This window comes from Anomalospiza imberbis, chromosome 25 (assembly GCF_031753505.1).
Source record: "Anomalospiza imberbis isolate Cuckoo-Finch-1a 21T00152 chromosome 25, ASM3175350v1, whole genome shotgun sequence".
Taxonomy (NCBI): domain Eukaryota; kingdom Metazoa; phylum Chordata; class Aves; order Passeriformes; family Viduidae; genus Anomalospiza; species Anomalospiza imberbis.
This window is the reverse complement of record NC_089705.1, coordinates 2977274-3004564: the sequence shown is the minus strand read 5'-3', so window position 1 is coordinate 3004564 and position 27291 is coordinate 2977274. Positions and strand designations below refer to the sequence as shown.

The following is a 27291-nucleotide window of genomic DNA, read 5'->3' as shown; positions in this document are numbered from 1 at the left end:
CTCCAGCTCACCCTGAGGTAGATGTGAAAGTATCAACTTGTTCAAGGGTCACTCAATGCACGCAGCATGTATTCCTTCTAAAGCTAGCATTGCAAGAAATGTTGACTGACATAAAAATTTTTGAAGTCCAGATGCAAAGGAAAAAAATTACTTGCTACCCTTACTATAATGGTGCTGAAGAAGGAGCTTATTCAACACATGTACCTGCTCCACACAGGCAGAGAAGTTCTCCTCTGAGCCTGAAACACCGTGTGTTCCAACCTCTGTGAGAGAGCTGGTGTGAAATGGGGTCAGAGCTACATTTGCTCTGGGGAGAAGAAAGGCTCACTTTGAAGACAAGCGGGTTACCCTGTTTTTCTCCCTACACCACAGCTTTCAAATTGCAGCTAGAACTTGAAGGGAGTTGTTCCCACAAGCTCTCCAGCCCAATGTCTCCACCCAAGAGGCTTGAGTAAATAGCAGAAGCTCTGGATATTAATCAGATGGAAAAGATTCATCCCTCTCTGCTAGGTCTGAGTTCAAAGGCATCCGTGGCTGAAAAGCTAAATCAAGATCATTATCTGTATGTGAGGGCAGGATGGAGCATTCAGTACCAATGAACTGCTCACCCTTACATGCTCAGATGTAGTGCAGCAGGTTGTATGTACCATTCTACATAACACTGGGAGAGGTGGGGAACTGTGATTGTTTTGGGAGACTTTCTTTCCTCTGTTTCCTGTCTGTTCTTTAACTTCCTCTAGCTGAAAATCTTGCACCTGACCTCTCAGTATCAATACTCAGCCTCACAGGCAGAGGAAGACCACAGAATGTATAACAGAGCAGAGCCTCAGGTCCATGGCAGACCTCCCTCTTGTTTGCACCAAGACACAGAGCAGCCTCTCATCAGCAGCAGCATGCATGGTCCATTCCTCCTGTGCACACATCAGAGCTGTGTTCTGTCCCAGGACAGTCACATCTGTGCTGCTGGACCCCGAGCAGGCACAGCCCGTGCTGCAAACACAGCTTGCTGCATTGCACCTGTGGAAAGCGTATCATGCCATGACTGGCTTCTGTATAAATGGCCACAAATGAGAGGTGAAAAGGTCCACGAGGGCGAGGATGTGTCCACAGACAGTGGAGTCTGAGTCTCAGTGAGTGGCTGGGAACACAGGTGCCTCTAAAGACCTACTGGTCAGTGTCAAGTGTGTTCATGTGTGACATTTGCACACTCATAGCACCCATGTCTGTGTTCCCTTGTGTGTGCAGGCACAGTCCTAACTCCTCACCAGCACAGGTCCCCCCTTGTGAGCTGATGCTGGAATACAGCTGGAGCCCACAGCTAGGGTGTGCCTGTACCTCCCTCTGTGAAGTTGTCTGGTTTATTATCTGTAAAACAGAACACCTGGGAAGATGAGCCAACTAGTATTAGATATAATCAGATACTTTCTGTCTTCAGGTGCCACCCATGTGCACACCTTCCCTACCAGCTGTGGAGTGAACCTGCTAACAATTCTATTAATAACGAGCAGTGTAAGTAGGTGAACTGGATGAACTTGTGTGAAAGCAAAACCCCAGAGGTAGATTGGTTGCTCTGTTCAAAGCAAACAGATAACTATCCCAGGCTTCAGGCAACTCTCCCCCTTTCCCACCTCCTCCTTTGGGGCATCTCCAGACATGTCCAGGGTGGTGCAGCCTGTCAAACAGACATTTAATTGGTGATGCATAGAAAAAGGGATCTCAAAGCCACCAATGACCCTGCGAAATGCCAAGTGCCAGGACTTCCTCTGAGGACTCTCTTTTCTATTCATATTCGCTGTGCATAACACTGTTGGTACACTGAAGTAAAACTGTTTTCCCCTCAGAGGGTTGTGTCCTCAGCTGTCTGGAGTCCTAAGCTACCTGCAGGACCACTGCCAGCTGCCTGTGAAATCACATGGCAGGGACTGGCTGAGCACAAACAGCAAATGCCTACAGCACAGAGTCTTCTTACAGGCAGAGCTCACCCTTGACCACAGGAGAACACCACAGGAACCCAGTGCCAGGTGTCTGCTGATCCCTGGAGCCCTTTCACTCCTGATGCAGCACTGAGTTTTGTGTCAGTGCAGAGACGAGCAAGGGACAGACTCTGGATTGCAGGATTGTAAGTCAGTGACTCTTCCATCGGCTGGCAGGCTGAACAGTGGAGATTGGAGGCTCTTGGACACACATTTTTGTACCCTTGGCAATAATAAAAACCTGATGCTTTGAGGGTTATGATTGTCAAGGGGCCACAGCTCAGCACCAGTGATGAGTAGGGCACTTTCAGAGAGGCAGAAAGACATGGCTTAGGACCACGAGGACTGAGAAAGGACAGTCTCCTCAGCAAGATTTCTGATAGCTTGAGCTACTGGTGTGCTGCTGAAATTCATGCTCTTCTCTTGCCTCTCCTCCTCTCTTCAGATCTTAGAACAGCATGCAGAGGTACAGGCAGGGCTGGCATTGTGCCTCATGTGAAACACTTCAATTAGCTGTTTTGGGTTTGTAAAATAACTTTGAGGTGTTATATACTCATACTTGCAGTAGCATCTCTGGGGTAAAAAAAACCCCTTCATTTTAATTTACTGATTTTTCAGAATGCAGATGGATTCAGGCCAAAAAGGATCCCCCACAAGTCCAGCTGGGTTCTCAGAGGGGCTTTTTAATTTTGTGTACTTCTCTATGTGAAATAAAAGAGTGTTCATTTCAGATTAGCATGCATATGGCAGTCTTTTAGATTCTGGAGTTTTCTCCCTGTCATTATGGGTAAAATTTTCAACAGCTCTTAAACAGCTTCAGGTGGAATTTTGCAGTCAACAGCAAGGATTTTTGGAAGCATCTGTGTAAGGTAAAGGGTCAATTCCTATTGCCATTCAGTAGGGCTTCAGGTGCTCTGCCACTTGGCTGGCTTTCCAGCACCATTCCAAAATCACAGCTAAGAAGTAATGAAATATCTTAAAAATTATACAATAAATATCATTGCTGTTTACTACATAAATTGGGAGCAACCAGAGAGAAGAGTGCAAAAAATCATAGGAGTGTAGATTAAAAATAAGTTCCTTTGCATTGCGAACTCTCAGAGGACAAAGAAAATGAAGGTAAAACCAGTGATGTAATTCCTCTGAGAAAAAAGGAAAGGTTATGGAACCATGAACAATATTTCTATACTGCTGAGTGTATTAGGACAGGCTGACCAACCTCACACACCCCTTATGGTGGTACAGCTGGCAACAGCACTCCTACTGATTTTTCCACCTACACCAAACCCATCAAATCAGTATCTCTTCTCAGTACAGTTTAGATTTCCCCCTTATGTTAGGAAATTATAGCTTTGGGCTCCATTTTTTTGTCAGTGTTGCCCTGATTGCACCATTACATCACAACTCAGTGCTCTTATGCTAAAAGGTGCCATGGTGCTGTCCTATGGTACATTTGTCAGTGTTCAGGAAAAAGAATTCTCTGTTTCTGTGCACCAAAAAGAAAGTGTGATTCTTCCTTTGTGTGAGGATATGATTCACAGATGGCATCTTTTATAAACACATCATGTCCTCCACCTAAAGGTGCTATGTGCTCCAAAAGAGCCAAATATATTAGCATTCTTTAACCATAACTTTTGAAGTCGACATTTGACTAGTTTTGCATTTCTTCTAGGTTATAGTTAGACAACTCCTAATTCTATGGGGAAAGCAAAGACTATAAAATGCCAGAGCTTCACTCTGCTGAAATAACATTAGTGAAATATCAAGTCCTTTATGATGTCATGAGGGATTCCTTAATATGACTATAGCCTCCTAATGACATCATAAAAAACAACTGCAACATCAGAAAACAGCCAAGGGTCATCAATCAGCCCATCCTCTCTCCTACTCACCAGGGGCAGCAGCCCAGCTTGCTCCTATCTACTTTTTATGAGCAGTGCTGTCCTCTGAATAGCACACAGAGAAGAGACTAATAATCATACAAATATCAGGGAGAGCGGTCAATCATCACCTGAAATATTCAGTACACCTGAGGGAAATTCGGGTGCTGCAGCCTGAAGAGTCTGCAAGTTTAGCATGTAGAAAAGACAGCATTACTGCCTTAGAGGTGACCTGGCATTCTCTGGGCAGCAGGCAACACAAGCTGGTAATTCAGACTTGTTTAAAATGTGGGGACAGTGGGGCTGAAAAATGAATTGTGTGGTTGCTCTCCTTATCCTCTGGCTGTAAGCAAAAGCTTTTTCCATGTTGCCCAGAATAACCATCTGCATGTTCCATAGTGCAATGACCACACTGAAAGAGTTTGCATCTTCCAATTGAAATGGGTGATGGTCCAAATGAGATACAGTGACAGCCAAACCCTCTGACAAGAAAGGAAACAGCCCCCTACACCTTTGAAAACACAGTACCTCAGAGTTAGAGCCTCATTATACTCCTTTTGGACCACTTGGAAGTTTTCCAGGGTGAGGGACAACTCAAGGAGTTTCCAGACTGTCATTAAAAACCCCGTGTAATGAGACAGATACTGTGGGGAAGCAAAGACTACAAAATGCCAGAGCTTCACTCTGCTGAAATAACATTAGTGAAATATCAAGTCCTTTATGATGTCATGAGGGATTCCTTGATATGACAGTAGCCTCCTGAGGCTAACCTGGGGGCAGCTGCTGTGACTTCCAGCCCTGCTCAGGATGTCCCACATGGCATTTTGTGCAGCGGGCAGCAGGCCACGCTGTGTCCCCTTCTCAGCCCAAGCCACTGCTCTGGTCAGAAGATGCCCAGCGTGTGTCCCAGGAGCAAATGGTCTGAGTGGAGCCACTGATCTTGGGCTAACCACTGATCAGCCAAGCCCCAGGGACCAGCTGATCCCTGATCATACATCTTGTCACTTTATTTTTTCATGCCTTGCCATTTGCATCCTCATAGTTTCAGTCTTGTAGGACCAATGCCGCTGCCATCCCACGAAGCGTGAGGAGGCCAAATACTTCCAGAACTGCTGCTGCACAGATTGTCTTCCCCTGGGTTTCTTTCAGTTTCTCTTTCTTTTGTTCCAAATAGCAGTCCTGTGCTGAATGCTGCTGTCAGACTGTTCATTAATTTAAGGACACCAGAGCTCGAGCAGATCATTTGCAAGTCAGCATGAGGTACAGAGGAAAGGAGGAGACAGTGCTGCTGGCATCTTTGATAAGCAAGATATTCAATAATTTTAATCTCAGTGTAACTCTGCTATTTCCAGATTATATAATCCCACTCTTGAAAGAGGGTTATTTGAGCAGACTGTCACATTAAATAGACACATTTGCCGTATATGTTAATTGCAGTGGAAAGCTGTTAAGCAAATAAGCTTGTTTCATCAAAATGTTATTCTTTTAGCAGGTCTGTTCCTTTCATGGATCTCCAATTCACAAGCCATGCTTTTCTAGAATGCACATTTCAGTTTAAGGCAAAGAAATGTGCTCACTGAACTGATCAATTTTTTTATCACGCTGATTTTTGTTCAAATTTTAAGGCGTGCTGTGCCACAGAAGGAAATTCTTTTAAACAGGCCTATTTCTACTGTAGAATATCAATAGAAAGGTTTGAATCTTTATGTAGAGAAGGGCTAACAGTATATTTTCTTAACAGATATTAGCATTAATAAATCCTGCTATGCCTGACACACCACACTCTAGTACTACCCATTTACTAAGTTGTCTTTATCACTTCAGGTAAAAAAACAACTGTGTACCATCAAAGCACAGATCATATTTATTGTTACTATTTCTTATGCAATAAAATCCCCTTAACTGCATGCTATTTTTGAAAAAAAAATCTAGGGGGTTGATCATGTATTTCTGAATCACTGAAAATAGGAATATATATTATATGCTGCTTCTAAACTCACACATTTTAATTTCTTTAGTCAAGCGAAGGAGGGTGGAAAGGAGGAGAAGCCTATGCAAATTGGAATACACACAATCTTCTGACAATCACTGCATCTTTCTGCTGTGAAATCTAGTAAAAGCTGGTTTGCTTTACATGCAAGGAAGGAGCATCAGTGGTGGAAATAGAGAACAGACTGGAAATGGATTGGTTCTGAAGTGGTCATTGGTCTCTCTTCCTTCAGAGAGGCAAAGCATATCAGCTTTGCACATACCAAGCAAACACTAATTTAATGTTTCCAAGCCAAAAGATATTGTGGGGTAGCTGGTGGCAATTTTCAAGGGGAAAAAGAAGTCCTTCCAATAATCTCTAATTATCTCTAATAATCTCATTCAAATTCATGCCCAAATTTAAAAAATAAATAAGAAATGTGACCAAATACACGTGCCCTAGAATTCTTCAGGAGTTCAGAAAAAATTCAGAGGTGTAGGTATGTGCAGCACACATCCAGACGTGGAAGAATTGATGTGGCATTCTTAGCTGTAACAGCTGCCAAAGCACCCTCAATCCACATTCACCAAAGCATTGTTCCACCTGTCTCCTCAGCAAAACTCTCTTAGCTCTGTTTTTAGGTAAACCTATGCATCCATGTCATTTCATTTGCTTATCAGGATCTCAGTTACAATCATGCAGTACTGTCAACCATATCCTGAAGGCACAGGAGTGCTTGAGGTATTCCTGCAATTGCAATTTACAGGAAAAAAAATTACTGATGATGCATAAAATCTCAAATGTAATTTAGTCTTTCCAAGAGTGGCCAGGAAGACCATTCTGACAACAGTAACCATTCCACTAATGTCAGCAGCCCTCACTCTCATGGAGAGGAAGAGCTAAGTGAGGCCAGGTCAAATTCACATGATTATTTTTCAGAGCAACAACACATTTAAAAAAAGCATATGCAAGCAGTTATAATTTCTCCTTTTGACCATTTCCCTGTATTAACAATGTACATTTCCACTTCGTGTAAAAGTCAAGATAAACTGAATATAAAGAAACTACCCAAAGCAATCTCCTTTCACTAGCAATCTGCAGGAAAATGTTTTCTTTAAGTGCCTTTAAATGAACCACATTGAGAAAATAAGGAACATTATCATCTGCAAAAGCTGTGTGCCTGCTAGCCATACACTGCTTGAGTACAGTATTCATAAAAGGGAAGCATAAAACCCCCTAAACAGCTTTAGGGAGTGCTGGAGCCAAGGCTGAGAGAATAAAAATGGGCTGAACTTGCAGGTGAGGGAGACAGAGCCTCAGGAAGACACATGAGCTTCAAAAACTCAGCAAGGCATCTTAACAGGACAGCACTGTGTAGGTGACCTGTGTGACATCAGACAAGGATGACGTGAACCAAGACTCAGTTCTGTTCAACGAGTCTCTCTGTAGCTGATCGTGCCTTAGTTACAATCCTATATAAAATTTAACAACCTAAATGGCTAATTCCACTGACACATCATGAGAAAGGCTATGAGATTGTTACCCCTACTGAGCACTATCTGCCTCAGGCTACAGAGCTTCCTCTGAGCTCATCTCACAGCTCCAGGTCTGGCCTTTCCATTAGTCATGGGTTGGGTTATGCTCCCTTGGTGTCCTGCAGGATAACCTGAACCAATCTAGCCAGAGCTGGCTGTGCTTTGGGGTTAAACTAAATACATCTAGAGGTCTCTTCCAATCAGAATTGTCCTGTTTTTAGGCGATTCCCAGGTGGTTGAACACGACACAGATGTTCCAGAAAAAGGGATGGACCAATTTGTCATATTAGGCTGTTACTTGCTCAAGGAGAAGTTTCCTCATAAACAAAGCTAATTATCAACTCATATTGATAATAAGTTATATTATCAACTTATATTGATAATAAGTTATATTATCAAATTATATTGATAATAAGTGCTCCGATAATGTATTTATTACACATTGGAAAGGACTGATTACAACTGCATAAGCAGAAGGAAGCTAGGAAGAATCTTAACACTAATCAACCCTCTAAAATCCCACTACCAATACTACAGTTTACCAGAGTTCATCAGAAGGTAAAGAGATATTTGAAAAACAAAAGGATGTGAATAAGGGATAATGCATCTCCAGATGAGGAAAAACCCGACAATGCTAAAATGTGGTAGAGTATCTGAACATGAATTCCTGGTGAGAAATACATTTTTTAAATAGGAATAATATGTTGCAAAATCTTCTGTATTCTTCAGAACTTGTTTCCAGAGCAGCATGTGATGCTCAGGATCATTAAAAGTTTCTGCCAGCACTGGAACATCTCCTGTTGAGGCACAAAATATAAATTGGTCTGTGACAGGAGGAGAGGCAGCAGGGAGTGAAACAGGCTGCTGGGTGTTGCAGGCTCATAGGTCCTGCAGCCTTCCTCTGTTCTTGACGTGTAACAACTTTCTAAGATGTTTTTTTTTTTCCTGTGACTTCTTGTTAGGTTAAGCTGTTATTTGTGTTCAGAATTAAAGAAGGAAAACTGAATGACAAAACCACAAAATATTTTATGTTCTTGTGAATACATAGGAGTGCAGAGGGTGCCAAGTCTTTTCATGCACCAGGTAAGCAGAACTAAGGCTGGGCTGTGACTTTCCTCCAAGATCTCACTTGCACAAGCCCTGCCAGCTGCTTCTGCTCTACAAAAGGCACAATGCTCCTCCGCTACGGGAAAGATCAGAGAAACACAGCTGTATATGGTTAGCCAGGATTTAAGGGCTACAAATATATGTAAGACAAGTATGCATTTTGGGGATTTTTTTTCTCTCTGCTGCCACAAAAAGGTTATTGCTGACAGCTCTATATGAGAAATTATAGTATGTGTAAGGACACCACATGAAATTGCATTACAGCTATGATGGCAATAAAAGCAACTCTTTTTTTTTTTGATAGAACCCATTACACGGGGTTTCAAGTCATCTCAAAAATTACTGGCAGTTTTAGGTTTTCCTATTACTCGAACTGGTAGAAATCTAGCCAAACTAAAGAAATAAATGTGACAAGCAATCATGAAAGTATGTTCTGAGAGGGACATTTGGGTGGTTCTTGTAATGCATATTCATACATCCAAACCCCTTAGTTTGGTTTCCATGGTAGGTGAAAAAATAGAACGTGTGATTAGTGCTGCCTTCCTTGCTTTCTACTAAGTCAGATCCTCATGTGACTGAATTGTAGGATCAAGAGATAACACTCCCTACAACTCTGTTGAGAATGTTTTCTCCTTGGAAGAACTTCCACTAGAAAGAGAAGTGTGTATTGTGGTTCAAGAGAAAGTCTGTCTGGATGAGCAGTGTTCTGTTTCCAGCTCGCAGAACTGTTCTCTGTAGTCCTGAGTGAGTCACTTATCACCAGGTGTCCCAGCTCCCCACTCCTGCTCACTTTGTCAAGCTCACTTTGGGCAAATACAGCACCCACCTGACTTCACCTCAAGGCATTACTGTAATAGAAAATAAATATTAACAACAATTAATAGTGCTTGGACATGCAAGGCTAACTGTGGCCTGCCTCTGGCTGTTGGGAACGAGTTGCAGATTTGCCCACAGGAACTGTAGCTGTGTAAAACTGCCATAACCACCACACATATTTATCAACAACACAGTCATGCAGCAGCGACCTCATCCCTTTTCCACACTGGTAACTGTTGTCCCAGGTTTGTAAGGTGATTGATCTTCGTGCACGTTGTTTTGTGTGTTTAAAAAATGGCATATACTCTGCATAAAGGCTCTATGTTAAACATAATGGTTTACATCAAACAAAAACCTCTGAATTCGTGCAAAATATAAAGTTGAAATTTTTAATGAAAATACTAATAATTTGTGCACACAAGCAAGGGCTAAGGACATTTGCCTTTTATTGGTGTCAGTAATCAGTATTCACTTTATGCAAATGGCAAAACCCTGATAAGCCTTTATTTGATTATTAGTGAATCGAGATCGAATACAGGCATCTTTTTCAAAGGAGTATATAAAATTGTTGATACTGTCTGCTTTTTTCTCCCTATAAACATTTGTCAATTCACTTGCAGTCTGCTGCTCTGTGTATACACATGCCCAACCTAATGTTAGCTGAGGTTGCAATATAGCTATGTTAAATAATTTTATCTGATTTGCTGGATGATGGTATTTCTAATGGAAAACAACATGGTAATTTCAGAATGTTACTGATTAGATGAAAATGATATTGCATCAAAGTTACTTCCTTAATTTATTCTGAAAAAAACAAGAAGGATTTCTCTATTAAGATGCTTAATTAAAATCTATCTCTCTCCATACAAAATCTTTACTCCAGGTCCTGTATGTGATGTCTGAAAAGAACAAAGACTGATTAGCATCTTTTACACTCTGCTTTTCTTTTTGTCACTTAGACCTTCATTACAGCCAATTCTAGTCAGGTTAGAAGGTCTGAGAGAAAGGGTAAATCTGGCACCTTTACAAGGAAGAAGACCCACCAGGGAGGCCTTTTCAACTAGCACAGCCTGATCCTTCCCCTATTCTCAAAGATCATAACTTAGGGGTTTGATTCTCTTAGTCTTGAATCTATAAGAATCATATTTCTATAAGCTCTTTTATTGTTACCCACGTAGTCAATAGTGTCATTTTCATTCATATCATTCTGTAGGGAAGTGAGAGGAAGTGCACCAGACAGAACAGAGCTATAAATAAGATTCAGCTACCCTGTTCCAAGTGCAGATTCAACAGCATTCTTTTAAAAACCATAAAAGCACAGCTTGGGAATTATGGGAAGTTTTCTACTTTCTGGAGTTCTGAGAGTAGCTTTCATGAGGTGGCCACCCTTTACTACTGACTTTAGTGAACAAAATATGCTTTTGCTTGAAACTAGCTCCATGAGTTCAAACAACAGACCAGAACACGTTACCTTATGCTTATGAGCAGAGGAACTCAAGAAGCACAGATTTCTTATCAAAAGATTCCATTTGGAATTTCTTCTTACTGTGAAAAGTCTTTAGGTTAAAGATTAAAATCTCACAGCAGATGTATTACCATTGTTTTCTTCTAGGCTTGCTGTGCAACATGAAGAATTGCTTGCATTACAACAAGATAATGCTGTGCAATAGTGGCATCTTTATGGGTGGAATGCTGAAAAAGTACATGCGAGAAGTCCCCAGGTCGTTTTGATGGACTGACAGAATTCTGCAAATACCAGCTTTATGTAAATATTTTGGAACAAAGCTGGCCAGCTGGTGCTCTCTCAGAGACACGTGGGCAGCAGCTTTTATCCATGTCTGCAGCAGCCCCACAATGTCACCCAAGCTCAGCCACCTCTGCAGTGGAGGGGAGGTGCTTCTGCCTCCAAATACAACTTTCAGGATGGGGGTACCAAACTCTGAATTTTATAGATTTTTTTTTCTTTTTTCTTCTCTATTTTCTCCATATCTTCTGGTTTCTCTCCATGTAAGATGTTATCACGTGAGTAGCGTGTGCACGTATAACCTTCAGCTACAGCTACCCTGGAGAACATCCAGACCTGAGTACTTTGTCTGTAGACTGTACCAGCTGAGTCACAGCCACAGCCTCACAGAGCAAGAAGAGTAAGTTATGCACATCATTGTTTCACACAGAAAAAGGAAAAAAAAAAAGATAAAAAAAGGTTCCTGCAGTCTGAAGCTCCTGCTGGAGCAGTTCTGTGCTCTTTGGAGCAGCACTGCAGTTCCTGGCCACAAGTGAACCCACTGTAGCTGAAAGGCCATGGAAACACAGATATTCCAAGTCAGCCTGTCAGAACGCTGATACTACAGGAAAACCTATGAATCAGGGATGGATTTATTTCAGACAGTGTCTTCATCTTTGGGGATTCTGGTTGTGCCTTCAGTTCTGCCTGACTCTTCCACACTGAAAGTTTCACATGCAGAAGTTTTGGTTTTGCAGAAAATATCAGTGCCAGTGGGCATCCCCTGAGAGTGTCCACTACCAAAGCAAACCACTTTTAATATAAGACAGGAAATTTCTAGCCAGCTGCCCAGTATGAACTTTGGTACAGCATTCTAAATGCAAAATTAAGGATTGTAAACCATAATGCAGACAGATTTGAAATACAGAGGCTTTAGTTACACCTATAATAATAACAACAATGACTTCCAATAAATATTACAGAATAAATAGAAATGTTTCCCAAAAAACATCCTTAGTCTGGTAAAAGAATCACAGTTTGAGTCCACCTCAGAGGGGTGAGCAGAGGCTTAAATCCTTCTCAGGCTCCTGCCTTGCTCCCCATACACAAACACAGCCACTCCTTTGCCAATCCAGCCACCACCTGATCCCTCTTTCACCCCACTGGCAGAGGAGATGAATAGTTAATGGTAGTGGTAGGTCCAACTATCTCAAAGAGATAATTATGCTGTTACTCCAAACCCAAGTCTATATAATTTTTCTATGCAACAATCAAATATTAATTCAAGAAACTAGCATGAGTAGCTGCCTAAGGCAACGAGCAGTGATGTTCCTATTACCATGTTTCATGCAAAAATGAATAGGAGAAAGGAATTTGAAGAACATGACTCTGCATATAAGTCCATTTCTGATTGCACCATCCCCCTTTTAAGTGCATGTACTGTGATTTTTGGAGTTGAAATCAAGAAATCAGCTTAAAACCAGCATCTAGTATAACAGGAGAAAAAAGGGCTGAAATACACAGAAGTACACTGATGCCAAGTCAAGAGACTTCAGAACTGTGGCACCAGTTAATTAAATGTTAAAATTAATGGTAGTAATTTTGCTTTCTGGTGTTTTTTTTTTCCTTTTTGATTCACAGGGCATCATTATTCTGTTACAGAAATAGTTTTCTTTTAGCTTCCACCATTGTGTGCAGCAGGTCAGTCTCAGCATGGTTGACAAAATATTTCATAATTTCTAAGGAATTTTTTGTGGTTTTCCCCTCCCCCCCTATTAATGGCCTTTTAATGCCACTACTTACACCTGCAAGAAGCCAGGCACCTTCCTTATATTCCTCAGAGTGCTGTGAAAACAAACTCTACAGAAGGCAGGCCCCTGCCAAAAACTGAATTGTAAACCATAATGCAGACAGATTTGAAATACAGATATTGTAGCTACACTTATTATAATATCAACTTCCAATAAATATTGCAAAATAAACAGAAATCGTTGATGATAATGTGTCATTATATGAGAAACTGTGTTAGGTGGATATTTCTTTGTCCCCCAAACTCTTTTGAGCTGAAGATGTACTTAATGAGATGATGTGATGTAGGATTTGAGTGTGTTCCAATGTGATTGGGTGTAGAATCCTCAAAGTTTTGCTTCTTATTTTCATTTTTAAATCTTTTCTGTTTGTTTTCGTTCTGGTTTTACTTTCTCCAGCCCCGATAACTAATCTCATTAATTCTGGGCCAAATGGATGGTGTGGCTGCACAGGACTCATGGGAGGACTCTTGATTGCCTCCTCTGCTGGGAGCAGCAGACCTGAGCATGCAGCACAGAGCTGGGAATGCTGCTCTGGCATCTTCAGCAGTTGCTAAAGTCAAGGAAAGATCATTCTAGCAGGACAGGCAGGCCTGCCTTTCCCCTCTGATATTACAAATATAAATGGTGAAACTACATTGTGAGTTTTGCATTACTTCTAGAAAACTCTGTCTTCTTCCCCAAAGCTGAGCAGTGCCACGGGGAATGTTACAGGTGAGTGTCTGAGATGCAGGAGGTGATGCTTTGGTTAATGCACAAGCAAAATAAAAATTCTGTAAAATAACATTTTCTGTGAAGGACAACCAGAACTGCAGTACTCACAATACTGCCCCAGTATTTCCAACATTGCTCAGATTTCCTGTGGGCTTTCATTTCCCCTCATTTGGCATTTGAAAGCAAGAGAGCAGAAAGGCAAATTGGCCTTCAGGTGCCAACCAAAGAATTCTGAGGCAAAGCTGTAAATACTTGCTCTGGAACAACTCCTCAGAGCTGCATGGTTCTTCCAATAACAACAAGGGATTTTTTTTCTTCGTGATTGCTTTTTGCAGCTGAACTTACCAAGTAGAAGTTTCCTCAAATGATTCTTCCAACTAATCTGACAGGAAAACCACCTTGTTGTATTTATTGACAGAACATTGAAATAAATGTTATAGATCTAGAAGGAATGTTTCAGGTAATAGATTTTTTTTTTAATTTTTTTTTTAGGAAACAACAAATGCACTGTATTCTTCTTAGCACGTTATGCTGGGAATGATCTGAAAAACATGCTTATGTTGTACAAAGATCATCTGAGAAACAACCTCTTCAAGTCCCCAAGGAGCAGGCACCCTTTTGAATAAATCTGATCTCAAGCAAACAAGCAATTTGCAATTTTAAATGTTTGCAGTATTCTCTTTCTGTGCTTGTTCAGGGATTTAAAATAAACCTGTTCATGCTTTTTTCTGCAGCAGTGAGAAGATGTGAAGGCTGGGAGCAAGGAATTTGTTTCTTAGGGAATGGGTATGGCTTAAAATCTACTACTGGTAGTTTAATAGCTTTCACTGAATTTTTCAGTATCCTTCACTACCAGCCCTAGTAGCCTGCTTTTGCTAAGGCTTGTAGTCAGAACACTACCCTAGCCAACTTCCTTACAGCTCGTAACTCTGCTCTGGAACCTTTCTTTATTTGGCAGAGAATGGGATGAATGGTAAATAAACTAAAAGACTTTGGGAGCCAAGGAGGAGGAGGATACAATGGAAAAGTGCTGAGAAGCCTTGATTTTAGGGGAAGAAGTAATTTGAAAAATTATGTATAGGTGTGAAGCTGAGCAGAATTTTGCTCAGTTTTGCTAAATATGGTATTTGGTATGAAAAAGCTTTTCACAAATAAGGCAAGGCACAGATGCTTAGATGAGACTGTCTCACTTCAGCAGCATGAATCCATGAGCTACCACACACAAATAGCCAAATGGCCTCTTTTGCAAAATTTACAGGCACCACACAGGTGCTCAGTCAGAAAACTTCCTAGGGCAGGTTTTCTGACTTCCTCAAGACAATTATTTGAAATAATATGAGATGATAAATGCAAATACATTTCAGTGCAGTGCCACAAAGCTCCCCAAAACACTGTCACTTTCATTATCCAAACAGCCTATGAGGACACTATGAGGACATAAAAAGACACTGATTTTTTTAGGGGTTTTAAAACCTGAAATGAGACCTTGGAACAGAAACAAACAGAAAAAAAGCCCTGACCCAAACAACCGAAGGACATCACAGTTCCAGGGTATACCAAAAGTGAAAGCACACTGCAGAAATGCTACGAGCTGCATCTCAGTTTTATTTATCTTAAGGGTCCCTCACCAAGTCAAAAGCATTGCTGCAATTGTGAGGAAGCTTTCTGTGATTAGAAGACCGATGCCTGATTTGACCAGAGAATATGATTACACTCCTCCCACAGCACCAAGCATGAGCCTTGTCTGTACATGGCTTCCAGCTCCACAGCCCTGCTACTGAAAGTAACCTATTCCTTGCCAGGGGTTATAGCCAATCCCTTTTCTGTGGACATTATGTGCAGAGACTTTGCATGCTACTGAAAAAAGAAACACGTGAAGCCTTCTGGATAGCATTTGTTCATGAAGAGTTACAATTCTTATCAGCTCTGTTCACTGTTAGAGTTTTACTTTCTTATTGAGCATGCAGACTCGGAATTCCTGCAATAAATAATTGTGGTTTTTTTGCAGCAATAATGATTTCTTCACAGCATACTGTGTTTTGACTAACTTTGGGGAGTATTTATGACTGTGTTATACATAGATCGAGCCAATGCTTTTGATTTTTCCTAGTGTCTTTGTACAAGTATTCAAAAGAGTAAACGTTTGTGAAAAAAGGGAAAAAAAACCCATCTTTTATTGGCCAGGCTGGCCATCATTTGGTTCTTGATTACCAACTAACTGCCTGTCACTGGAGATAAAAACAATATTCTCAAAGATTTTTGAGGGGGTCTTTAAATGGTGCCAGTGAAAATGTTTTGAAGACAATCTGTGAGCAGAGATTCTTTCTGCGGTTTGCTCCCTGTGTGTATACACACATGGACAGAGGAATACTCTGTATATCCCAAACATTTCCATTTAAGAGGGCACAGTCTCTTTGCTCTGTGTTACTCGCACTTCTGAATGTGGAGGGCTGGTATAGGAAGAAACAGAGAACACTGCTTCTAAAACCCTCTTCTGATTTTTGAGTAAAAATTGCTTCATATATTAACTTGAGCACATACTGACTATCAGTGCATAGTGGTAGAAAGTATCCTCTGTAAAACCAGAAATCCTTCAGCATCTGTGCATGACCTTTTAACATCTAGATCTTCTGGAAAACAGAATAATTCCAGTTGGACAGGATCTGCCAGGATCATCTGGTCCAGCTGTTTTCCAGGTTGATAACAGAGTAAAAGGAGAGTGGTAGAATCAACAGACACTCAGGGCTTGCAGCTGCCACCTCGTGGTAATTCTCACCCATATTCTAGAGCTACACAAGCCCCAGAACACTAAACATCCTCCTAAAACTTGAATGTCAAAAGGCAGCAACATTTCCCGGCATCCTCTCCTAGAAACGCCAAGGAGCCAAAATAAGCATGTAATTTACACAAAACCTGGTGCTGCTTTCTGCTTTAAAGGAATCCTGTTGTTGCATCTTGTCCTTTTATACATAACAGCAATTGATGATGACATCCTGGTGACATTTTAGAAAGGAGCTCTTAAAATCTGTGAAATTATGAAATACAGAGACTAAAAGGAGTGAAGCAGACTGAGGAATTGTTAAAAGGGGCTCTGTCCTGATATTGGTGTCAGCAGCCATAACAGCAATATCAGGGAAAGTGTAGAAGTGACCACCCCAAGCTGAACACACCCATGACTGCATGAGTGGCAGAACCAACAGCACACACACAGGAGAGACTGCAATAATCACCAAAATTCTGCTTCCCCTAGACACCCTCTGACCTCTCTCCTTCAGAAACATGTCCATTTGCTTCTGCAAATGTATGGGCTTGGAACTGAGAGAGAGCAGAGGGATAGGTCCCACTTGGTGTCAACTGGCATAATTCCATGGACTCACTGGGGGTACAAGGGTCTGCAGCTGGTAGCAAACTGGGTCAGTGTATGTTCCACAAAAAGCATTTGCACTCTGTGTGTTTAAGAAAGATCAACATCTGGGAAACCATATAAAGTTGGGTATGTATTCACCCAAGATTTTCCCTACTGTCTTGCTACTCTATACCTCAAAGAGAATTCACAAGAGATGCTCAAATGATTAAAAAAAAAATGACATCTATTGACACTTTTTTTTTTTTTTTTTTTTTGAAATTGCAGCATTGAGGACAAGTCAAATACTTTTTTGCAATACTTTTTCCAATAGTTTTTGGGGCATGTGAATTTCTGTTTGCACATGGACTTAATCACACTGCTGCTCATTTTGCTTTCTAGAACCTCGGGTAATTGGCACCACAAGGCAACCCTTTACAATGTAATACCTTATGCTGGGCCACCATACTGTGAGACCACAGAGTTGATAGCTCACCTACCAGGAGCTGACAGACTACACTGAAAATTGAAGGGGGGAAAAAATAGAAGGAAGGAAAGAAGGAGCGGGAGGGAGACAGAGAAATACATTTTTAAAGATAACCTGGAGGCAAATATAATATTTATACTTATTTATCCTCACAGCACAATCATAAGCCCCAAAACATGTCTAATGAGATGGAATTGCAAAATGGCCATGAGTTCTACTTGCTTGGCTTCTCAGTGGTCTCTTAGCAGTCACATGGATCTATATTTTTCAACTATGTGACTGCTGCAGGCAAAACTCCTATAAGAGTGAGAGTCACAGCAAGTCCTTAACTCTCAGTGGTATTCATGCACAAAAAAATGCCAACCTAGGAAAAATGAATAGACAGGGGAAAAAAAAAGCAGGGGCAATTAAGCACTGCAGACATCTGTACTTAACACTTGTTTCGCATTTGCAGAGTGTCCTCTGCTCCAATGAACTTCCATTGCCTCAACTCTTTGAATGGCCTCAACTCTCCAAACCTTCATAAAGAATCAGAAATATGAAAGAAATCGGCAAACAATTAAGTTTGGAAAAGATGTCCAAGACCATGGAGCACAACCTTTAACTGAACACCATCATGTCAATTAAATCCTAGCATAAAGCGCCACATCCTGTCATTTCTTGAACACTTCCAGGGGTGGGGACTCCACCATCTCCTTGGACAGCCCCTCCCAATGTCTGTCACCTCATCCTGGTCAATGTTATGTCTTTCATCTGCCATTTAGCATATTCTAGTTTTATTTCAAGCTCTTTTGGAAGGTATCTAATACTTCCTAAGAACTCGGGATTCTTCTACCAATGTAATTTAACTTGCACATTAAAACTAGCTGAGTTAGAGCCACTAGAGGTTCTAAGGTGACCAGGTTAACCATCATATTTCCAGAAGATCATTCCAGATTCCCAATGTGCTGAAATTATTTCCTTCAGTCCGAATGTTCTGATTCATATGATCATAGAGTAGAGTGGGTTGGAAGGGGCATTTCAAGTTCAGCTAGTCCAACCCCTCAGAGATGAGTGGGGACCTCTTCAACTCAATGAGGTTGTTTAGAGCCTCAACCTGATCTCATCCAACCCATCCAAACCAGCCTTGAATGTTTTCAGGGATGGAAACGTTCTCACCTATTGTTAAATGGGTTTCAGACAGGTTTTATTTGACAATTCACATGCTCCCTGCACAGGTACCACCCAGCTGGTCAGGTGATGGGTGCATTCCTCAAACAAAATTTCAAATGAGAAAGCAGAGTCAGAAATCACTTATAGTCCCCAAACCCCACACTTTCCAGGCTGAAATTAGGAGTATGAGTGAAAAACTAAACCAGCTAGAGAAGTTACTGACATTTTTAGCTGTTACTTTTTTAATATCATCAGAAGTGACTATGAAGCCTGATCCTGCCATGACATCTGAGAAGTCCCAAGAGACAACAGTTCTGAGAAACTCTCCGAGCTCTGAACACCTTCAGTTCCAGCTGAGGCACCCCAGGTGCTAAGCACCAGTGCATGCCACAGCAGAACTTGCCTCCAGCTCTGCAGTAAAGGGTTTATGTGACTTTTCCTCATTGCATTGCAATCATACCTACTAAAAGATGCAGAAGACATTGTGAAGCTACTTTTTAAAGTATTATATGAATGACTTATTTACATATATTAGGAATAGACACCTTGAGATAATAGAAGTAGATCCCCAAGAGGTATCATGTCATAATGCTTCACACTAAAAAGTTGCATGCTAATCTCCATTCATACTGAGATCACAATTATATTTCACAACGAGTAAGCTTAAAAGCTTTTAAACTTTTTCTGACGTTGCAGATTTCTCTCTCTACCACGCAATTTATCAGCATTTATTAAAAGACAATAAGAATAGTTTTATCCTTTCCCTTTGAACACTATGTTTTAGATATTTCTGTAAGCAAACAATAAAGATGACAGAACTTACATTGTTTGGATACAGAGATGATTTGGCATTGGCTTGAATTCCTGTGAGGTGCCAAATGACCTGCCATGTGATATAAAAGCCTGGAAATAGGTACTCTTCTATAATGTTTATAATGAAAGAAATACTTAACCATTTCACGGGATATGTCAAATCAGTGGTTTACATTTATTTTTGATCTCTTGTAGAAAACGGAGTACTACAAGTCTGGAGCCAATAATTTAGTTTAATCTGCCTGATTCACTCACTGTGTCTTTCACTTCTAAGACATAATTTCAAATCTAGCCCAGAGCAAACTGACAGAAAATCTTTGTGATCTGAGTCACAGGAAAGGTCACAGTTAAAGAATTTCCTAAGCTTTAGTCTAATTTCAACCACAGCAGCCCATCATGTGGAATAAGTAACAGAGTCACAACACCTACAGCCATGAAATCTCTCACTGTCCTTGCTCTTCCTGTGTGACATAATGTTACTGATGGGGTCCCTAAAAATCTTCCAATGAAGAAAATCCCTGCATCTCCCCATCAGACACAAGCCTGCCTGTTTTCAGTCACCTCTCCCCTGCCCCATAAGGATGGACAGCAGGGCAGGGTGGGATGCTGCTGGGTTTCTGTCCCCTCTGTGCTTGGGATGCCTTCCTGTACGTAAATTGTGACATTGCCACCCGTGTCGGGGGAGCTGACCTTTTCAAGCCAGAGTGGCTGGCAACTGTGACACAGGTTACATCTCCTCACTGCACAGCCAGTGACAGTCACTTGACCCTCCTTAGCAGTGAGGGAATGCACTGTCCAGGAGCAGAGAGAGGAACATGAAGCCTCTCTGCCTTATGGATTCCCCCCCTACACACACAGAGCCATCCATCTTCGCCTGCGTGCCCCACCAACAGTCATATTTATATACCTGTGGGGGCTGTAAGGAGCTTATTTATTATTTGTTTTCATTTAATGATCTCTGTCACTCTCCCCTAGGAATTCCCATATGCACTATGCAAATCCTATTAAGCCCCTGGCAATACTGTGAATGCCATGAGCAGCAATATCTGGTACATCAGCTCTTTGAGAGCAGCTCAGCTCCTGAACCGAGTCCTCCCCTGCACTCCCCCTGCTCCTCCATTTGCTGACAGCATTATTCCCCTCCCTGACAGCCTTTCCTAGGAGCCAGCAAGGGCTTGCTCCAGGCTTCTCTGCCCCTCACCTGCAGCTCCCAAATGGGGGTCCCTGACCCCCCCATCTCTGCAGGATGCTGGCCAGGCTGCACTCTGAGAGCTCGTAAGGTCGCTCCAGGAGAGGAGAAGCAAATCAAACACTGCTAGGAACTAGCTGGGATTTAGGCAAATACTTTCACTCGATCATATGGGTGTTATGTGGCCAGGCATTTGAGACAAGATGGTGAAAAAAGAGGTCAACAAATCACAATTAACCTCTATGGTATAAGAGCATGCATAATATAGAGAGAAGATGTGAGAATTGACAAGAATTCCTTCTTTCTAACCACAGCATTGCAGAAACTTAGGGGCAGTGGATTCAGCCTGAGAATTAAAAAACGTGCATTTCATTGCAATGACTTCTATAAACTTGACAATTCACTTACCCTTCCTAAATCACATTTTCAGATCTGTGATGTGGCATAAAAATCATGAGTCACTGTGAAAATCAGAGAATTGCGAACAAAACCATGATCACGGTAAGAATCACTGCTTTTGTTAGGGGAAAAGTCTGATGTTTCTCATAAGCCCTTGCCACTAGTTTTATGGTTCCCAGAGTATGCCAACAGTCAGATCTAGCAAGTCAATGCATTATATTTTGAAAATATATATTACATTTCAACTTATCCTTCATCATCCTTATGCCTGTCTCCTTTTAGCTCTCTGCATTGCTGCTTTGCTATTCTAGTCCACATGATCTGCACTTTGATTAATTAATTTATTCTGATTATTTAACTCCTTTTTCAATTTTCCACATTCTTTTTCCTTGATTTTTCTTTGGTTATCTCCCTGTCAGTCTTTTCTTTGCTTCTCTTTCTATTTCTGCTCGCAAGTAATGGTTTTTCTTTTCATCTTTACTTCTGCCATTTATTATCTTCATATATGGAAAAATATACACTTATACCTCCAGGGAAAATAATCCACAATACAGAGACTCAGTGAGAGAGAGGAGATCCAAAGAAGCTGCAGTGCTGAAAGACATCTAGCAGAGACAGCAAATTGAAGATTAGATATGGTTTTGCATTAAGATACAGCTACAAAAAAAAAAAAAAAGCTAATGAAATCTTGTCATCATATGCAGAGGTACCACCTTGTGTTACCAACCAGAGAGATTTAAATCTGGTCTTGTAGGGATTTCCTATTAGCTCACACAGAATACTGTGTTAGGGTATATGGATATGCTGCCTTGCCAATATGAAGTCCACATAAATACCTGGATAGATGGGAATCTTCGATATTCACCACAGAATTGACAACAGCCCAAAGGGAATTCAACAGTAAAACAACAAGGAGCTGAAAAGACAATGGCAAAAAAAAAAAAAAAAGGAAAATGTTGAATGGCACTCTTTGCTTGGTCAGGAAGGGGTTAAAGAACTCACAAAAAAAAAGTGGCAAATATAGAACATATCTGATTATCAAGGAGGGAGAAATGCTTTTTCACAGCGTGCACAAAAAGGAAAAACTGAAAACAGGATCAATTAGGTGAAGTTTTTCATTAAACTTGAGGCTTTAATAGTCAGGTAGGAAAGAGTCAAAGGAGAGTCCTCACTTGAGCCTTCAGTGGTGCCAGAGAGATTTTGATTTTTTTTTTTAAAGTGTCCCCAGCTCCATGCTGAGGTGCTACATTTCAAATGTTTCTATTAGAAACAGGAACTTTTCATTTCACTTGCACCCAGATATTAGAACCTTTCTCTAAAATGTTTGAGTCAACAAGTGCCTCCTTCCGGTGATCTTCTGGATTCTACAGATACCAACACAGGATAAAAACATGGATATTCTCTCCCTTCAGCAGCAGCAATATTGTTTGAGATGCACGTTAAACCTTGGAACATAATGAGTTTTAGCTGCTATTTGACCATGCTGTAAGTCAGTGTTAATAAAAACATATTATAAATAATTAACAGTAATTTAAATATTCATATGTTGTTGGGGGCAAGGCCTTTTATCAGGCAGTTGAAGAAACATTACTGAACCATGATATATTTCACCAAGGTTAACTTGAACCTGAAAACACTGCCCTAGTGCATGAAGTAATAAGACATGAGAATGGCCACCATTTTTTTAATATATACCAACAGTATTCTTACTTGATAAACTACAATTTCAGAAATGGTTTATTCATAGGAGCAAACTTTAAAAAAATACTGGAATCATTCGTTTCATTTGCTCATGCTGATATGCATTTTTTTTTTTTCCCAATTTTTTTTTTCTTTTTTTTTTTTTTTTCCCCCAGGAAAGTGGTTTTTCTTCCACAGCATTGGAAATGTCACCTCAAATTGTCACATGAAGTTAGAATTGCTCCTGAGCCAAATGGTCCTGTATGTAACTGCAAGCACAGACTCCCCCAGGTGACTTTAGGAGCTGTGGCTTCCTCCTCTGTCCGTGTTCAGATATGAGCGCTGCCTCTGGAGCTGAACAGAAGGCCAGGATTGAGCATATGCTGTCCTACCCACATGCACATGTAACTTGATATTAACGTGATCCATACCCACAGTGATAACACTGAACAAAAACCCGGGAGCCTAAATATAGAAGTGATGCTGGGACAAGGTCTCTGCATCTCCCTTTACAGGTAGCTTTAGGAAGAGACTCCTCTCCCTGGGTGCAGATGCAATACTGACAACGAACTGGATTCAGTGGTGCTGTTAATCCTCTACTACGAAAATGAAATTTAAAAACATTCTTAAGTGCTTTGGAAAACCCACAATCAGCTAATACTTATTTAAAAAAAAAACCAAAATACAGAAAGTAAAATTTTATAGATATGAAAAGCCAATGTTCCAATAGCATTAGTAGTTCGTTTGAATTTCTCATCTGTAATATTGACTAGTCAAGCTTTATCTCGTTAAATGAATGGTCTGCTGCCTTTCAATTCATATTAAATTTACTTACTAAAGTACACAAGACAGATTTTGCAGCTAGAACAGGAGCCATAGCTAGCCTGGCCACCCTGTGAAACCATTGAGTACTGGACTTTTATAAATAAAAGCAAAGAAACAGAACACCAAGCTCAAAGAAACCATTTCATGCACTGAAAAATATCATTTCTTCATAATACAATTGCAGAGGAGGAGCAGTAATAAGTGTAGTCAGGTTTCCAACAAGGAAATTAATCACATGTGAGTGATTAATCACTCAAATGAGTGGTCATGTGCAGTTCAGAACTCTGCTCTAGTTCTTGGCCCTGTGTTCATGCCCTAGTCCTGCAGATGATGACTTGGGGCTGAACTAAAAGGTCTGAAATTCTTGCCTCATTTCACCAGGGGCTTTACTCACCTCCTCAGAGTACAGCCTATTCGCTTCAATAAGACATTTAAACACCCGCTGTAATGCAGGTATGGCTGACTGGTGTCCAAAAATAGCTAAAATGGGACCTGACATAGTTTATCTGTTGGGCACTTTCAAAACAAAGGCCTTCTGCTAAGCTTTTCACAGCAGGTCTTACCAGGAAGCTTTGGAATTGCTTCTCCCTCACGTTCCTTCCACAATAAGATCCCAAGTGCTATGACCTGTACGGAGCACAAAATGCTATTGTATTTGCAAAAAAACTGCAAGTTTGCAATGTTTGCAAACAGCTTCCAAAGCACCCTTCAGGAACTGGCTCTTTTTTCCACATCATCCTGCAAAACAACCCACAGAAAAGCCTGCACAGACCAAGAGGGAAGAAGAGCTGATGGCAGAGTAGCTCCACTCAGGTGTGCCTGGGCTCATCCTCACAGCTTGGCACCACTTCATGTGAGGAATAACTGGGGATTTCAGCTTGCCAGAGACTGAGATAGTTCATGCCTCAAACGTTGATATAAAAGAGTTTTGCCCATTGTAGCAAAATCTGTATAAAGAAGCTGCAACCAAAGAAGCCTCTCTGAAGATACCTGACTGGAGCTTTGGGCTGTAAGTTAAACCACCTATTTTTCAATCATCCCAGCCTAGGCAAGAACAAACAAGGCTGAGGGAGAGGAATGCATCCACAAGAAGGCCAAATACAGCAGAAATTCTTCCCTGGCTGATTTTGGGCTGAGGGAGACCACAGCCCACAGAAGCCAGGTTTACCCCCCTAAAACAAGGCAGGTTTTGGGTGTAACCTCTGGCCAGAGGCACTGAACACCCATCCTCCCTTACACAAACTGGAACCCCCATCCCACAGGCCACATCCGTGGGACACTGATGTGAGAGGCAGCTGGGGGGTGTCATAATCCATCAAAGACCCCCCGAAATGCCCCCAGAGTCATTCCTGAGGCACTGCAGGACTGCACGGGATGCAACAAACCCAGAGTCTGCTGTAAGAGACAGTGGCAAACTCCCCCCTGCAGGGCTTTGCCTGGGTTTTCCTACCTAGCCTGAGCCTAAATTAACCCATTGGATCCCATGCTTTTTGGGGGGTCCTTCACCACCAAGAAGACCAGCAGGAGAGGATCGACAGACAGTGGCATTTTCCTTATTCTGTCTCTGTCACTCTCCTTCCGTCGCCCCCCTTTTCTCTTTCAGGTAGAGAGTATTTCCAAATTCATCTCCTGAACCTCTGACACACCCTTTAAGTCACTTTCCTACTACTCAAAACCACTGTTAAGTCTGCCCTCTTGTAATTACTGGGCAGCCACTGCCTCAGGATAAATCTAATGGAGTTTTTGGCACTGTTGTATTCGAGTTTACCTATCAACTCACTGCACAGCTTTAGCTCTCCATAAATATGTACCTGGGAGGAAATTTTTGAGCAGGAATTGCATTTTGCAAAGTGATTAAAGTTACCAAACATCCATAAAAAGTTGCAGCCGTAGATACCATTTTTTTGAAAGCCTGCTTAATTTATGAGAGGTGGAAGGTTTATTGCCATTTAGAGTCCACAGTGATGCAGCAATTTAACATTTTGCTGAAGCTGTACACAGCTGCTGCCTCATTTATGAATTTTACATGTTTTTAAATTGCCACGTTTGCAACTGGGGGCATCTGCATGCTGGGAAGGGTGGAGGGAAACAGACTCTCCGTGTGGTTCACTGCCCTGCTTTGAAATGTCGAGCAGTTCATGTTCCTCCTAACAAGGCTGTGAACCACGCAGTGAGCTCCAACACTTGCTCTAAAAACAGAACATCCCTCTCTCTTGTCCTGTCATCAGGCATCACAAGAAGACTCCTGCATTCTCTTCTTCACCTGTTCCCTTCAGATGCTCATTTATTATGATAATAAGATGCCCCCCCACATCTGCAGATTAAACTCTCTGTGATGTTGTCAGGTGAAAGATAATATTCTCATGATGTTTCCTTGCATCCACTGCCTGGTGGGAGCTGGCAACCTTGTAGAACGTCAGGCAACGAGAGCATCTTTCCACATTTAGAGATGAACATCAAGAGCTAAGCTCTTGGAGCCCCAGCTTATGACTCCACATGCAGGTCAGTGCCTTCCTCACTGGGAGACAAATTCACCCTGACCCTTCCACAAACTTGGACAGAGACCTGGAGAGTTTCAATTAAACAGCAATTAAAGCTTACCAGCACTCTGCTAAAGAAAAACAACAATTGAAACTGAGTCGGTGTAAACACTGGACATGGAAAATGGGTAAATTTTTGCAAAATGCTTTTCTTATTATTCATTGCTTTAGAAGGTTTATTCCTATCTGCAAATGGAGCCGTGAGATTGGACATAAAATATCTTGACCACCATCCACATCCCTACAGCTGCTCTCCATACAGTCTGCAGCTTGTTAACAATTTAGGTTCTGACAAGCATGAGCACTGCCATGGGTGAACCAAACTCTCAAATTTCCAAGGTCACACTATTGCAGTGTGCAAATCTCCATGCTAAGAGATGTGCAAGAGGGTACAGAGGTGCTTTACTTATCTGCCTATCCTGCTGTCATCAGTAATTCCTTTTTCTTGTGTTAGTTAATTTTTTTCATTTTACCAAATTAGATTGTTTATAACTAAGAACTAATTAAAGACATTTTGATTTTTCTCTAAGAAATCCAGCATCTCCTCCTTGAACCTTATACTTTTCCAGCTTAATTTAATTCTATATTCTGTTTATGAGGTAATTTTAAAAATCCCTAAAAACCCCAACCCAGAACTTAAAAAGTTATTTCATTACTTCTGAATTTCTTTTGCAGCAGGCCATGTTCCATCTATGGAGAAGATTGGAGTTCCTGTCAATTGTAATAAAATCCAAATGCTTCTTAATAACTGAAGTCAAAGGGAGCCACAACAATGAGGAGTTAGCTATTAGCAGCAGTAATCACGGACTAATTGAAATAATAACCTATTAACTGGTGTTTTGGCAATTCTTGCAGACACAGGAAGCTATATGTAACCAAAGCTGGCATCACTAAGCATATAGATCTGCCTTAATGAAATCTCTGTTTTGCCAGGAAGAGACCTCACACTTCCCCTTTCTGTGACAAACTATATGCCAGTGATTAGCATTTTGTATAGGTTTCACAACCAGGGACACACCACATGTGAAGGAACTACAAAACAGCTATTTTAAAAAAATACAGCTTTGCTAGGCAGCTGTAACAAACACAAAGATGTAAACTCTTGCTCGGTAAGCAAATTGTTTTGTTGTCTTAGTTTGTTTCCAGGGTAGGTAGATATCACATCATGAAGATATGGCACATTTAAGTAATTAAATAAATGTTAATAGAGTGAGCATTAACATGTCAGCTTCAAAAAAGCAGCTACAGGGAGTGTTTGCAAAGGTCACCCCTTTTGAGGATGCCCAGCAGTGTCAGTGCGTTCCAGTTTGCAGCACAGGGTGATTTATTCTGTAAGGG

General features: G+C 41.2%; 1 long non-coding RNA gene across 1 annotated transcript; it reads left to right on the top strand.

Moving 5' to 3' along the window:
- The first annotated feature begins 915 nt into the window (after window positions 1-915).
- Window positions 916-2708, top strand: LOC137462316 (uncharacterized). Its single transcript, XR_010993661.1, has 2 exons — window positions 916-1509; window positions 1844-2708. It is a non-coding gene; the product is annotated as an uncharacterized lncRNA (long non-coding RNA).
- The last annotated feature ends 24583 nt before the right edge of the window (window positions 2709-27291 follow it).